This window comes from Thermobia domestica, chromosome 5 (genome assembly GCF_964235325.1).
Source record: "Thermobia domestica chromosome 5, izTheDome1.hap1.1, whole genome shotgun sequence".
In the NCBI taxonomy this organism is placed as follows: Eukaryota; Metazoa; Arthropoda; class Insecta; order Zygentoma; family Lepismatidae; genus Thermobia; species Thermobia domestica.
In genome coordinates, this window is record NC_137458.1 from 209,700,078 (window position 1) to 209,718,329 (window position 18,252).

Here is an 18,252-nt window from a genome sequence, read left to right on the forward strand (position 1 = left end):
GCTGACAGGAATGTCGCTTAACCTTGACCATATACTTGGACAATAGATGTTTTTTTGTAATTTCTAAGAAAAGCTTATGTTTGTTTGGGGGAAGAGGTAGAACACAGGTGTGCGTTAAAAGTTTTTATTGTGGACAGGAATGTCGCTTGTCCTTGACAATATTTGTATACAATAGATGTTTTGGAATTTCTAAGAAAAGCTTATGGTTGTTTGGGGGATAGATAGAACACAGGTGTGCGTTAAAAGTTTTTATTGTGGACAGGAATGTCGCTTGACCTTGAATAGTTACGTAGGCACAATTTTGTTTTGGAATTTCTAAGAAATGCTTATATTGTTTTGGGGGAGAAGTAGAACACAGGTGTGCGTTAAAAGTTTTTATTGTGGACAGGAATGTCGCTTACCCTTGAATAGTCACGTACGCATGGGAAAAAATTCCAAGATTTTTAATGATCACGTGATAGGAAGACTTGTATGAACTTGTTGTTGTTAGGACGCCATTTTGTTGTGACGTAAACGCTTAAATACAGAGTTTCAGGAGAGTGTTTTATGTATTACGCTATGGCTCCCGTTCGCAAGTTAGTTTTTAGCGAACTCGACGACGAGGAGACATTATCATCGCCTCCTGCGGGAACTAAGAAGTTAAAGACCGACAACAGGACGGATTCCCCGGACTCTATTGAAGTAGTCTATATATCATCTTCGGATGATGAAATTTATTCATCATCTTCGGATGAAGAAGGCGAATTGGAGGAACCAGAGACACCATCTCCAACGGTGTCGCCAACGCCACCTGCATCACCATCGCTGTTAAGCCGATCCAGTTCCAGATTTTGGAGTTTAAACTGTGCATGTTCCAGTCAGAAAGTGGATCGTGATTGTGTAATTGATGCAATTCTTAATTGGGACACTGATAGAATATTAATTTGTGGTGGATGCGCAGAAGCATTGGCTAATCAAATGGGGCATGACTGTTTGTTTTTGAGTCCAGAGGAACTAGAAGATCGTGCCTTGAAATCTTTGCTGGATGTTGAAGTAGAGGACTTATTTTATATATATGCGAGAACGCATATTATTGGAATATTTACACAAGAACTCTTTTATGAAGCCTTTTTTGACTTAATTGAAGAAAAGGACCCTAATTTTTTGAGTGAATTAGTTAAAATTTTTGAAAGCAAAGACAAAAAGAAAGGCTTTGCAAAGTGATTGTGCGTGTGTGTATGCAAACTGAAGTGACAGTGTTTAAAAACATGTATTCTCATATCAGTGGTGGTGGTGATTATATTTGTGTATCTTGTAGTGACAATAATATTAGTGAACTGTGTATTTTAAAAACTATAAATGTATACTTACGTTTAAATATCATTTCCTGTGAACAATGCACGTTGAATCTTCAACACCGGTGTTTGCTTCTTCATGATACTGGAACTTTTGCTGTACAGCATTTATCCAATGAAATAACTCTTATTGATTTGTTTGAAGTGTTTGAAGAACATCATAGTGAAATCTCAAGTATAAACTTTATACGAAAAACGCGAGAATGTTTAAACAACATGGAATTTGTAGGACAAATAATTCCGTTTTTGTTGAATTGTAAACATGAAATTTCACCATGTGTTAATGAATACATTATCGACATACAAGGTTTTAAGATTTCAAATAATGAATTTATTATTCGTGAATTTTGTTTAATTGCATGTGATGATACAGTAAATTTCCATTGTTTAGTAAAATCTCCGATTGAATACAATCAATTATCTTTAGGATGTCAGAAACAAGTTGATTGGTTAACATCAAACTTACATGGACTAACTTGGAATAATAAAAACGGATATACTGTATCACATATACGTAACCTTGTATATCAATTATGTTTGCAAGATGCTACCTTTTATTGTAAAGGTGCAGAGAAATCCATTTGGATTAAGAAACTATTTTTGTTAGATAATGTTATTGATCTTGAATCAAAACAATGCCCACCATTAAATGAATTATGTGCAAATGTTATGAATGAATATTGTTCTTTTCATGAACAAAATATACAACTTGAGAAAAAATCAGGTTGTGCATATCGAAATGCCCAACAACTTAATTTTTCGTGGAAGTTTCAACGATCAACAGCATTAACTAACATGTTTTCAATGATGTAACTTTACTTTTTAATATTTTTATGTTTGTGAAATGAAACACATGAAGTAAAATTTGAAACTTTTATTTTAAAAAAAATCTTTTTTTGATTTATATATATTTATGTACATAATATATACAAACAATAAAATTATTATTTCAGATAAATATTTTGTTTTCTTTTTAAAAATTTATTTACGTGATCATATACAATTTTATCATTCTTTTTTAATTTTGTCTTATGAAATAAACTTAATGTTTTTTCAAATGAATTATTGCGAACTATATGATACATGAAAAATAACACGAAATATCCACACAGCACAGATTCTTCGTCTTGGTATGGTTGACTATTTACATAATAAACTTTACTATTTTTACATAAGAATGAATGAATTTCTTTTGGCACAGGCATTCGTAAACTATCGAAATAAAATCCTTCATGATTTTTGTTTATGTATAGTCCAACCCAATGACTTCCTGTGGAATCTGATGTATCAAGATTAATGATTAGTCCAACAGGAGTTTGCACTGTTTGTGGAATTGTATCAATGGAATAAATTCCGTTCACATATGATCCAGTTTGTTTATCACTGAGAAGCACTTTTAAAATTTCATCTGTATACATGATTTTTGTTTATTTCTTTAACGGAGTAGGAATATATTTATCACTGGTATTGTTCACAAACAAAACATAGTCATACACTTTTACATATTCACTGTATAATAAAGCTTCATGCACACTGCACTTGTAATGTCCAAAGCGATGATTATAATGTGCACACTTTGACACATGAAATCCTAGAGATGTGTACCGTGGACAGTCCAAATCCTCGAGATTGATAATATCACGTTGAAGAATTTCCTGCAGAAAGTCCTGACGAGCTTTGCCGAAAGTGTAAAGAGATGAAATATTTGTACAATATTTGCGAAGAATTTCTTTAAGGTGTGAGTATTCGACATCTCCTTCATGCCATTGGATTCCATAGAAATTATCACACAAGTATTTGTTTGCTTCTATTATTGTTTCACACAGTTCAGTATTAGCGCACGGAGGTTTAAATATCCAGCTTTGTATGAATGGTATATCTGGATTAGCTATTGCTAACTCTTTAACAATAAGTTCATCGTCGTCCTCCCCACGGTAAGCGGAGAAGTGAACAACAACCCTCATGCTACTCAACTGATTTAAATTTAAAATGAATTATCACTATATACATTTCTATCTTTATCTATTTGTATGAGCGAGTCAAATTGAGCATACACAATACAAGTGATTGGTTGTGTTAATGACTCTTTGAATGATACTTTTAAATTAACGGGAGCATCGCGCACAACATCCCAAGTAGTATCATCCAATGTAGCAGTAGGGGATAGAATAAATGCATAAAGAGTGTATCCATGTGGATATTCATCATAGGTAACAGTATGGCCATCATCTTTATAAAATATTCCTGTACCGGAAAACAGAGTCTGGTAACTTAGAACGTATAAATTATTTGAAAAATCAGGGGTGAGGGGATTGGGAGGAAATGATTTTGAACCAACTTGTAGTTGCAACTTGTTAACGTTAAAGTTTTGGAATTCAAAAGGATTAATTTCTGATTTCCCATTAAAGGCTGCGTTAGAGACAAATCCGATAACGATTGCTTTAGGTACATTTCCAAGGAACAGATTATCAAGATTGTATGAATTTACTTGTTGAGGTATTGTATATGATCGAGTTTCAACTCTTGTAAGAGGTAATTTGGCCGTTTCATGCACCATGCCTGAATTTATTTCCATACCAACATGTGCAGATGTGTCAACACGTCGTGCATACATCGTAACTTCTTGAAGCACTACTTTATAAGATGTATTTGGAGCGTGCATTAAACAAAACATATCTTTTGTTCGGTGTAATTTAATACGAAGACCAACTTTGTTTGGAAGCACACGACCTAAACTTGCAATATCAACATGAATACGTCCATACATTTCAAATGGTGTACTATTTTTAACAAAAGCAGCACGTTTATTAAACCCTGTATTTGTTTCATCTAATGAATTAAATTGTTTTGCGGTATCTTTGTACCATAAAGAAGATGTAAGATGAGTTTGCGAAGCATCATTTGAATAATTTAACAAGGTTTCAATATATGCACGATAAGGATAAGATCCAGATGATGAACTAATTAATTTATCATTTAATGAAATATCAACTTGACTAAATAATGAATGTAAAAAGTTATTTACTGGAGCAACTACATCGTTTGCATCTAAATTATTACCGTTTGATTTTGTAATTTTACAACGTACATAAAGATAAAGATAAGCAGGATGAATAAATTCCCCTGTTTCACCAGGAATAACAAATTCAATAGGTCCTTCTGAAGTTAGTGTAGAAATAGGACGATATTCCACATGAGAGGTTGCTTCTATCGCAGTTTGTGTCATTGGAACGGAAAATAAGTCAAATTCTGAAGTACAACACTCATGGCTATTTGAATTAAGTAAAGCCATTATGAAAATATATCTTTAGTCTTCCTCCTTTTTGTTTTACGTTTAACAGTACGAGAACGTTTACGTTTGATTGGTGGTCCAATTCGTATTACAGGAGCTTTACGTTTTCGTGGCCGTCTCTTACCGCTACCAGATAGTAACTGACCAACTTTATTAACAGCTTTTGTCTTTAATGTTTCACCAGCCTCTTTTACACGTGCGCGAACGGATTCTTTTATTGGACGATTTTCTAATACATCGCCTGCAACTTGTATGCCTGTTTGTAATGCTTGGCGACCTAATGCTTTGGCACCTTGTTTAAGGAATGGTAACGCAATACGTGCTAAACCTTTAAAGAAACTACCGATACCATGTCCACGTTGATAAACTGGTCCTGAAAAATAAGGTATTCCACGACCACGTTGATAACATATACGTCTAGATTTCATTCTTTTATTTAGGAGCAGCGCGTTTAAAATGAAGTGTTACCGTCAATGTCCCGGAACGAAATGGCAAATTTCGCCCTGCATGGTCCTTTAGTAGTACTTCGATATTGTTAAAACAAAATTTTGAAACTGGTAAATAATGAATATCTTGAAATGTAATTGTTTGCACTTTTCCGTATTTCACATTGCAAATTGTTGCAATACGTAATAATGGTGCCTTGGTATCACCTAAATATTGATATTGTACAATATCACTATACACAAAAATTTGATGTGGATAACCAATATCAACGTAAGGTTGTTTAAATCCACGTTTATGTAAAACAAGATCTTTATTTTCAGGAAATCCTAATTGTAAAGACAATGTTGGTGACAATGTAAGTGATTTAACACGTTGATCACATTCTACGAATACTGTATTTGACACATTAAATCTTATGAATTTGGAAACTTTATTTAATTCTTCGATTAAATGGTACACGGTTGAATAATATCCCGGTGTAATTTTACTTTTCTGAGGTTCCCCATCTTTTAATGTAAACCAAACAACATTTTCACCATCGATAACATTATGACATGTTAGCGGAATGTGTATTTCACTTAAACCAACACACCAATCGGATTCAGATAACCGAATAGTATTATTTAATTGATTAATAAAATGTGACGGACTATTTTTAGGATATACATCAGTACTAGCATTTGAAACGAGTGTAATGTAAAAACTATCATCAATACTATCAGAAATCATTTTGGCTTAAAGTGTAGTGTTAAGTTTGAAGTTCCAAATTGAAATGGTAGTTTTTGCCCGTGCTCATCTTTTAAGTTTACTTCTATCGTGTCAAAATACTTTTTCTCTACTTTAACATAGTGTGGTGTGTGAAATAGAAAACATTTGATGCGTGCATGCTCTTCATCATAAACATTAAGTTTTCGAAGTAAAGGTCCAACATCTTGTTGTTGCTTTACAACATCAACACAAACATTTACTTCAGTTGGAATATTATAATCTAAATTGCACGGGAATTTTCCACGTGGTAGTATTCTTTCTTGTGTGTTTGGTGGTTTTAAGTATACAACAGGAGAAAAATCTGTTGAATGTTCATTAATAAAACCTAAAATGTGTTGTAATCCTTTTGTAATACCAATCATACATTGATCGGATGATTTTAAAATATGTGATATAAATACTTGATTTTTATTTTTATGATGTCTTATCATACGCACATTTTCAGGTAACATATCTAAAATACTTTTTATAGAAGAATAATATCCCGGTATGATATTAATTTCGTGACGTTCATGTTTATTATCAATTACAGTATTTATGGTAATTTTTTCGTTTTCACCAACATTATAAAAACTCCAAGGAATATTAATTTGTGTTAATGCAACACCCCATTCACCATCCCTTAAATCAATAGGCTGTGCAAGTTTTACTCTATACGATGCTGTTGTATTATCAAAAAGTTTACTACTTGCATTTGAAGGAAGAGTAACGTAAAAGTCGTGTTTAAATGTTGAATTCATGTTGAAGACTGAACAGATTTCGCTTTAATCCATGAATTCATACTTGACGGATATCCTAACCACTTTACATAAATCCACCCCTTTTTTCGTTTAAGTACCTTTTCAATTAAATAATTTTTATTTGAATTAATTATTACTTTTTGTAATTCTTGTGCATAAAATATTCCTTTAATTTCATCACCATTCCAATCTTTTAATTTATAAGTTACTGGATTTGATTTAATACATCGATCTACAACAAATATTTCTTGCGACCATTTTGGTAAATATCCTTTTTCTAACTTGTGTTTATATTTACTGACACGTACATAATCACCCGGATGAAATTTACATGTTAATTTCTTTTTCGCGGTTGATGTTCCATATAACGTGTTCCATACTTGATTAATGTTAGAATCATTTACTTCTGCAGGTGCCATTTTAATACTTCTGTGATATGAATGATTATAGTTATGTACAATTTTATCGAGAACATCAATATAACGATAAGTATTTTTTGCTGTAAAGTATCGATACAATCTTTCTTTTAATGTTCGTATAAAACGTTCTGCTATTGCACATTTAATTTCCGAATGCACACTATAATGATTAATTTCATTTTCTTGAAATAAACGTTTTACATGTTGATTATAAAATTCACCGCCTAAATCTGTTTGTACATGAAACACGGGTAATTTTAACTGTTTAAAAATTTTTGTGATTGCTTTAACCATTTCAGGACCCTTTTTTGTTTTTAATGGAACGCAATACGCATACCGTGAGAAAATGTCAATACAACATAAAATATATTTATAATTATTATTATACTTAGCAATATTTTGCATATCTGCTAAATCCATTTGTAATGTTTCATTCGGTGCGCTAACATAATATTTCTTTCGCTCGAAAACTTTTCGTGCTGGTGCATGCAATGTATACGCATCTTGTGATGCTAACCATTCTTTTATTTTCTTTTGTGATAATTTAGTTTTACGTTGCAATGTTTTAATACTAGATAAAGAAGCGGGATTTGAATAATCATAATATATTTTTGATAACTTTGTCATTTTTATTACATTTTATATTCTTTCCAACCTTTTAAAAAATCTGTTTTACGAATTTTACTACTAATAACTTTCGGTGTACTCACAGGAGTAGAAATAAATTCTTTAGGAACATTAAGTTCTTCTAACAAAATTTTAAACTCTTGAATTCCTACTGGTTGTCTTGAATATTTTCGCATACGCACAACATCATTCACTAAATCTATAATATTTGAACCTGGAATTTGTTTTCCATGTATCTTTACTGTTCCTGATTGATCCCAATCTATTTTATTCGAATTTATTAATTGTTTAATTAATAGATCTGTTTTCCTTCGATGTGTTTTCGGTACTGATTGTAAAATGTCCGATACAACGGGTAAAATAGACTGATTCTTTTCTTCAGATGATGTTGATCCTTGAATTTCTTTTTCAACAATAGGTAATGTAACAGGTTTTTGTGTAGATGAATATTGTAAATATTGATGTAATGCTTGCTGGTACATTTTCCATTTTTCTTCAACACTAAGATCACGACGTTGTAAAATATTACTCATTTCTTCATCTAATCGCGATTGATGTGTATCTATAGACTTAGCATTTGATTGAAATTGATGCATTGCATTCTCAGGAACTAAAATCATTTTACGTAAGCCTGACATGATTTTTATCTTCCAAAAATACTACTTGCTACAGCTCCTAGAATTGGACCTACTAACATTGGTAAGAACGCACCGCCTTTCTGAAGTAATATCTTCCTTTTCTTGTTTAATGCTGTACGTTGTTGAGAAAGAACTCGCAAGATCTTTTTATGTCTACGTAATCGTTGCTTCTGACGAGAATTTAAAGGAATGTTCCCTTTTATTGTATTTTTAGCAACTTGTGAAATGGTTCGTATTAAATCACCTGAAGCATTTTTCAAAATATGTTTACGTTTTGCTGCTTTACATTTACACAGAGCACGGAGTGTGCTAAAGTGTTGTTTCACCTTCAACATCTTGACAACAACTAAACATAAACTACGATTTCATCGTCTTTTACGCTTGTGTACACGTACATTGTTTCATCGGGAAATATGTTTGTACGAATTCTTAATGCGTCATTTGTTTTCTGTGTTAAATCAAATAATAAATAAGTATGAGGTGAACGTGTTACTTCATCAAATACATCAACGATATGTTTACTTTGTCGTGGCATGATTTGTCTAGCTAAATATTGAATTTGTAATTTATCACGTGGATTTTTAAATACTATAATATAATGTGCATTTAAACTAATATCACGTGCATATTTTCCTTTTGGAAACAAATTTTGTACTATAAATATTACAGTTAATTTTTTATGATGTGCATATTTTGTAAATAAATTTGCGACATCACCATTGGTTTCAGACATTAAATCATCTAATATTAATAATGAATTTTCTTCAATATGAAAAGTATTCATATCTGGAATTCCCTCTACGAAACGAATATTTGCATGAGAATCTAAGTGTGGTATTACTGCACCATAACACCATACAATTTCACGAAATGTTGTAGTAAACATATGTTCACGTTCATTAAGTAAACGATTTACAAAACAAGTTTTACCAGCCCTTGAAGGACCAGCAATTAAAATGGTAGAGGGATGATTAAACTTTAACATCTCGTTATCAAATGAATGCATGGAATAGAAAGCTCACCTTTTTATACATTCGCACACACAATCTTACCCAACAAAAATTAAAAATGACTAACTATTTAAAATGACTAGAATATTAAAATGACTAGGCTATTAAAATGACAAATATTTAAAATGACTAGAATATTTAAATGACTAGAGTATTTAAAATGAGTAGAATATTAATATATTCACAATCAATAGGATTCAATAAATAAATAAATAAAGCTTCAATATGAATTTTAACAAAGATATGCATTTGGTGTTCGTGGGTCAAACGTTAAGTCTCTTGGTAACCGTATGATAATGTCCTAGTCTTGTGTACGTCATGTAAAAGAATATCGTCTTCGTCATCAATACGTTTACGTTTTTTGTTAACCATACGGTGTGTCTTGGTCTCTCGTCTTGAAAAGATTTGGAACCCACGTTTGCGGATAATACTTGTAGGATTTTCTATTATTACAGATTCAATTTCTTCTCGCACTAACGCATAGAAGCTCTCAAAATTAATTTTTTCAGAGGTTCTATGGTTCAGTGTTATCCCCCGAATTTTGTAAATGTGCCGAAATTCCCCTGCAGCATTTCTAAGCCGCATACTATAGTTTTTGGGCCCTAAAGCTATGAGACTGATAAATTCCCACCCTTCATCTACTTCATCAGTTAAATCCCCAAGATAATTACCCAACTGTAACACGGGTTCCTCATCTTTCCGTTGTAAAAACATAATACTGTCCGTATCACAGTAAAGTGCTCGTTCAGGTCCTACAGCAGTCAAAAGGTCATAAAGTTTAAGTCTGGCCCACGAAGTAATAAATGCTGCCATTACGACATTGGAAAATCCTAACGGGGTGTTATCATTTTCCAAGTCCTTGTAGTTCATTAGTAAATGCCTATCACCGACTGGAATCACTGAATGAACTTCATATCTTGCCGATGAAAGGTATCTAAGAAACTCTTCTGAGTTGTTGAGGATTGCACACTTCATCGTGTCCGGGCGTTGACCCCATTTCCCATACAGCGAATTAAGGTATAATTTCGCTGTAGCGCGCAATCCCGGGTTCTTCCTTATATTATTATAATTTAATTTAATGCCTTCATGGGCATAATATTCATCGATGTATTTCTTTTTGTCTTCTTCGGTTTTGCAAGAAGCAGGAAAACCTGAGGCTTCCTGTTTCATTTGAAGAAAGGAGTTCACGTAATTCCCGAACAGACCACCTGAATTCCCTTCTTCTGGGTCCATGAGTTCGAACTCCCAAATTTCGTGAATATCGATGATCTTATAACCTTTTTTAAGAGCAAGGTGTAGCTCTGGAGTACAAAATGTACTTGTTATTGCACGCTCCATTCCTTCATGTGTACATTCCCCTACAACTTCAGTTCCCTCTTCTTCCATACATGTCCGGCACAATCCAAAAAGTAAGCGTCCACCTGCCACATATGGGAGAATAGGAAAATACATGTTTTTAGGAGGCATAATGGTGCATTTCACTAACCCATGAGTATTTTCCACTTCTGGAAAATCCGGCCCCCTGTGAATCTTAGGCATTCCAATCGGCATTGGTCTACGTGCCATTACCCATGGATACAGAGATGTAATATCGAAGTATCGGATTGTCTCATTATCCTTGCAATTAACGTATGATCTGAAGACTTCAGTACGTCCACCTTGATATGCCATTCTTGGAACAATAGGATCCGCTAGATGAGTACAATGTTCTTTAATTAACTTTTGTAAATCTTTATCTGTCTTCACCTTATTGTCCCAAGTACATTCCCAGATCTCGTGTAACTTTACACCAAGATTTTGAATGTATTCTCGACGTCTCATGGTTTGTTCGTACCGTCTTGCATACGTATCGCAAGGATCCTGAGAACCATGAATGATTTCATCACGGTTATTAGGAATACATGAAACACACCCGTGGAAATTGCATCCATAAAATTCATACACTGTTTTTGTACTTGGATCGTATCCATCAACCCTGTATTTACCAAAGCGTACCTCTGGAGCAGTACCACAGTACTGGATATTCCTACCAACTTGATGCTCAACATATTTTAACCACAAGAGTGCTTTTGCACTTTGTCGCTCATTATGTTGAAATCCCTTTGGTGGAATAACAGCAATGGTATTCTCCGGTAAGTACAGAGTACGGTACGTTTTCATACTTAACCCTGCAACCGTGGAACAAGCAATAAAACATTGGAGACCATTCGTCTTCTCTTCTATGATGTTACTAAATTTGATGATAGCTTCTGTAAGAATTCTAACATCATTTTCACAGTAAGCTAACATTTCCTTTTGGAGATCATACTCCTCGCCACTTGCAGCACGTTCTTGGTGCCAGGCGATTAGTTGTTGTCTCTCTTCCGTGGTTCGCGAGTCAGGATCAAAATATTCAAGAGCGGGAACCGGACCTACATAATTTTGATTTTCCAAAGTGTTAAATAGATATGGGAAATCTCCCTTTTTCAAATTTCCAGATAGACCTAACGTTTTCGGAATTTTGGATAATTTAATTCCAAGGAACAAATAACTGTCACGGAAGAAGAATCTATTTGCAATATTCATACAAAATATTTTTTGACCCTGTATCAGAACATCAGGAATAATATGTTGCTTCTCAATTAGATTTCTTAAGCAGAAGATACCATCAAAACGCCCAGCATTATGAGCCAAAATTACTATGCGTTGAAACACTGGACGCGCCATTAAAACATGTTTAATGAAGTCATCCATTGTTTTAAAAGAAAACGATCGATTTCCATTTTTATCACCGCAAAAGTTGCAGGGTTCATCCAAAGATTTACTCATACAGTGTGAACATGTATGTCTGCTACAAATCAGGGCGACTTCATGTTTCCTTTCACCATTCTCATTTTCCGGCATTAACATTGTTTCTATATCATATGCAATGTACACAAACCTTTTGATATGTGTAGGCTTCAATTTTTGCACAAAGCATTGATGGTTAGGTTCAACGTGAACCTTACACGTGGCACAAAAATGTTCACCACACTTATGTGCAACTTTTCGAAGTCTACTGTCAGTCATACGATTACAGTCGGGACAAACCTTTACATAATGACACTCACTAAAGCCAGCTTTATTATGTGCCAAATGATTATTAAAACATTCACCCTCAGTAAACTTTCTATTACATGCATCACACTTGATTTTTCTTAATGTTGGGTTTTGGTAATGTTCCTTATTGCAAGCTAAACACCTCAATTCGCATTTGTGTTTATGTCGACGATCATCGTATGCTTCCAAACATTTGGTACAGTACTTTCTATTTTCTAAAAAGGATGTAATGCACTTAATTGGTGCGAAATGGCCAACTGTAATACCTCTTTCATAATAAATATACATTTGCTTTGGTGCAGGAGTTCCAGGGACAAGTACCTTATATTTACGCTCATTAACAGATTCATCTCTTATATAAACAACAATTTGATACTTTCCTGAAAAATATTTCTGAAAAGAATCAACATCGCTTAGATCGCAACCATTCTTTGCTTTAACATTAACATTTGCATCACTACAAAGGCGCTCTGCTTTACTGTTCCAAATTTTATCATTATCTCTTTTTAGATTATATAAACTATCTTTGTTTCCATTTAGTTTCTCCAAATACCAAACAATACTCTTTGGCAGACAGAGCTTATCAGATCCGTTTATATAAACAATGTGACGGTGAAGCACTTTTTCCATGTCTTCGTAACGGGCGGCATTACATCTTTTTGATATACCTTGCCCGCTTACGTTTTTAACTATATGAAATCGAAATTGGAGTTCATTTCCGAGCAAGAATTCTTCATTGGAATTTAGTATATTTTCCAATGAAGTTAAAATGACCTCAGCACTTAAATCGCTCTTTTTTCTCCAAGGAATATACGCTGGTTTTTTGTTTCTACTGTTCGAGCTATCGATACAGAGACCAAGGTAATCCTCTGCTCGGGCGTCAGCGAGAACCTCGTCTAACGCAAAGTTAACTAATTTCTTAATATATCCTTCTGGATTTTCAATATTGTGATCACCAGAAGGACGAACAGCGATTTCTCTTCCACGAAGATTAAAATTCGTGAAATCTTTTGTGCTGTCTCTTACGATTTCAAAGTTACCATCATCTGATTTTTTAAATTGTTTGTGACCAACTTGGTCGCGCCTATGCGACACATTTTCATGAGATGGTCCTGCCTGAGGAGATACTGATCCATAGCCAATAGTATCCCGTGAACATTGCACATCTGGATGAACATTGTTTACAGGATTTGTCCCTTGGGTTATTTGAGCAGATGCAACTGCATCGATACCCAACTCTTCTTCTAAAAACTTACCCAGTATCTCCATATAATCATCATTATTATCAACGGAATTTTGATTATATTCTTGTTGTTCAGCATCATCAACAATCATTCTATCATCTATCATATTACCCAAGTTTGAATTTCCTTGGGGGGTATTGACTATGGAGTTATTACATGACGATGCTAAAACATTACGTTGGGCCAAAACAAAACGCGAGCCATACTGATAAAATTCAGATACCTCTCTATCATTTAATCTATCAAGTTGTCCTTCACCCCTATTAAAATAATGAATAAACCTCTCGTGCGCTAAATGATACATGTTCTCTCCTCTGAAAAATCCTGCAGAAAAAAGATCTAACACATCTGCAGAGGAAAGACATGTATTCAAAACTGTGTGTTCATTAGAAGCAAAATACTGGTGTAATAATGAAAGCAAATACTCACACCTTTCACTCCCTCTATGGCCATCCTTCTGTAATTTAACAATTTTCTGCCAAGCCGCCAGGACTCTTTCAGCATTATGCAACCCCTTCAACTCCTCTTGGAAGAGGGTTTCATCCAAGACATTAAATTCTAGGTTGAAGAACTCCATCTGTAATCAGGAAATGAGTTTCTTCTTAATATGAATATAATAATAATAATAATTTGGTGTTTTTGTATATCTGTTAATACAGTCACTTCAACTTCAATATATCTACTTGTTTTGTCTTGTTTCGTTTTTCCTTAACACAATAATTTCTTCTTATGTTCAATTTTTATCTTGACCGATAATAATATATAATAAATTTAAATTTGAAGATGTAATAAAATTACGTCATGCAGGTATCGTCGTCAGCATTCAAATGATTATAATTGTACAATACGGTATATATACAATACAAAGTATGACGTCACACAAATATAAAGTGTTAAAAACAAGTTTCAACATGTTTTGCAATTTTCCTCGAAGTTTGCAGTGCAAACGATACTGCAAAAGATATGAAGGGGGCGGAAATCAAAGCCATGCCGCCTACGGTGGGAGAGGAAATCAAAGCCATGCCGCCTACAGTGGGAGAGGAAATCAAAGGAATACCGACTGAGTGGGACAGGAATTCAAAGGAATGCCGACTGAGTGGGAGAGGAAATCAAAGGAATGCCGACTGAGTGGGAGAGGAATTCAAAGGAATGCCGACTGAGTGGGAGTGGAATTCAAAGGAATGCCGCCTGAGTGAGAAGGGGAGATCAAAGGAATGCCGACTGAGTGGGAGGGGAATTCAATTATTTAACAGTTCACACAGTGTTCCGACTAATTTATTACGAGAATTTACATAAATAAGTTGAGTTGGAGGGGAAATGAAAGTCATGCAACCTACAGTGTAATTATAGGGGTTGCGTTACATAAACATCTTTCTTAAATGTTAGTAAAAATATTAAATTAATATGTTGAAATTAATATAAGAACTCCAAAAGTTAGAAAAACAAACAAAAGTAATGAAAAGAAAAAAGTGAACATGTCCGTCTGAGCATCAAGAATAAGAATATTTAAACACTATAGTGAAAATCATCATAGGGACGTCAGGAGATTGGAAAAACATAAAATGAAGAAAAGAGAAAGTGAACATGTCCGCCTGGACATCAAGAATAAGAATATTTAAACAGTATAGTGAAAATCACCATAGGGACGCCAGGACATTGGAAAAACATAAAATGAAGAAAAGGGAAAAGTGAACATGTCCGTTTGGACATTAGAAATAAGAATATTTAAACAGTATAGTGAAAATCACCATAGGGAGGTCAGGACATTGAAAAAACATAAAATGAAGAAAAGAGAAAAGTGAACATGCCCGTTTGGACATCAGAAATAAGAATATTTAAACAGTATAGTGAAAATCATCATAGGGACGTCAGGAGATTGGAAAAACATAAAATGAAGAAAAGAGAAAAGTGAACATGTCCGCCTGGACATCAAGAATAAGAATATTTAAACAGTATAGTGAAAATCACCTTAGGGACGCCAGGACATTGGAAAAACATAAAATGAAGAAAAGGGAAAAGTGAACATGTCCGTTTGGACATTAGGAATAAGAATATTTAAACAGTATAATGAAAATCAACATAGGGACACCAGGACATTGGAAAAACATAAAATGAAGAAAAGGGAAAAGTGAACATGTCCGCCTGGACATTAGAAATAAGAATATTTAAACAGTATACTTAAATTGAGTATAGGGGCTGTGGAATAGTGGAAAAACAAAGTTCTAATCTTAACAAAGGAAATTTAACATTTCGGCTATCATGAAAGATACTTCCGTCAATACTTTATTATAAGTTCACGTAAAAGTTTGTAGTTTACACTCAACTCTGTTAGCACTCTTTTCTTAGTACTGCATAATACGTAACTATATCTTCTGCACATCTAACTTAATCATATTTAGCTTTTGCGCATAAAGAATGCTATAGTTTATGCGTTGGGGGAAAATGTTTACGTTCATCTTAACATTGGTTGTTCACTAACATATAATATACCTACTGCGCAACCATATCACGCAATGGTAGCCGTCGCGCAAAAAATAAACGATTTTGTGCATGGCGGGAAATGTACACGGTCATCTTAACATTGGCTACTAGCTATCATGTAATGTACCTACTGCGCAAGCATATCACGTACTGTTAGCCTTCGCGCAGAAAAATAAACAAATTTGTGCTTGGCGGGAAAATGTACACGTACACCTAAATAGTGACTGTCAAGCTGTATGCAAATCTAGCCTGTATTATCATTTACTGAATGTGTTGTGTACAAAATAACAAATACTACATATCGTACCTATAAGAAAACCACTATGGATCTCTTGCGTACAGGAGCGGTGTGTGTAAATACCATATGTTGTCTAAGCATTATTGATCTTTGCGTAACACGTACCTGTTCGCGTGCGTAACATTATAATGTTCGTCTTCGCATTCGCGTCGGCGTTCGGACGCGTTTTCCATTCGCGCAGCCCGCGTCGCGACGCATTTCCGCTACCGTGCACCCGCGTTGCCGCAACCGGATATTAATGATTAAGTATTCAGATCTAAGACAGTTTCCTACTTGTGCAAGCAAATAGCTTTATGCAAAAGCCATTAGGTAAGTGACAAATTGTTTTTCATATTCAAATGATAATTAAATTGAAATTGTGTATAGGTATAATACATACAAGACAATACCACATATAAAATCATGTGTACCAATGCAAAACACAAAACAGTGCAATAGCATAATCGTACAAAGTCATACATACGAAAAGCTACAATACACATCCACACATACAAACATATACATGTACACACACCCTAATGCTTCACCACATACAAACACATATATATATGTAGGTCTAGAATAATGAACTCCCACAGATAGAAACATATATACATACAGGTAGAAGTTGTCTACTATCGAAAAGGATAAGGCACAAACACACATACAGACACACATATGTACACACATCATATACATAGGCAAGTAGCAATAATACGGCAGAAAACACAAAACAGAAGGCTACCAAGGCCTACAGAGGCAAACCTATGTACATGCACTGCAATGCTCCACCACACACATCACACACATACGAAATGTTGCAATAATACAGCATGAAACACAAAACGGAAACCTACCAAGGCCTACAGAGGCAAACCTATGTACATGCACGGCAATGCTCCACCACACACATCACATACATACGAAATATCTCAATAATACACCAGGAAACACAAAACGGAAGGCTACCAAGGCCTACAGAGGCAAACCTATGTACATGCATGACAATGCTCCACCACACACATCACCTACACACGAAATATCTCAATACTACAGCAGGAAACACAAAACGGAAGCCTACCATGGCCTACAGATGTAAACCTACGTACATGCACGGCAATGCTCCACCACACACATCACATACATAGGCAAGCAGCAATACTACAGCAGGAAACACAAAACGGAAGCCTACCATGGCCTACAGATGTAAACCTATGTACATGCACGGCAATGCTCCGCCACACACATCACATACATAGGCAAGCAGCAATAATACAGCAGGAAACACAAAACGGAAGCCTACCATGGCCTACAGAGGTAAACCTATGTACATGCACGGCAATGCCGCACCACACATACCTCATACATAAGTAAAACAGCAATAATACAGCAGCAAACACAAAACGGGAGCCTACCAAGACCTACAAAGGCATGCATTTGTACAAGCATGATAATGCAGCATGAGACACATACATACACACACACACGCACACACACACACACACACACACACACACACACACACAAACATACATACATACATACACATACAAACATGCACAGAAAGAGAGAGAAAGAGAAAGAAAGAAACGGATGTCTATCAACGCACAAACAAGCAACAGACAGATATACTTGTAAATAGATGCCTACATACAAACATATATACATATAAACAGTTGTGGGCACGTACATATATAGATATATACACATATACAAGCAATATATATGGCCATAAACCAAAAACGTAATCAAATACCCTCAAATAATGGATTCATATCAAAAGTTCATACAAAATATGCTACAAACTTGTCTTGATATCGTTCTCCTCCCCTTTCTCATTCCACCATTTCACGCATCATAAAGAAAACTAAGACAAATAGCTCAACATGTGTATTCT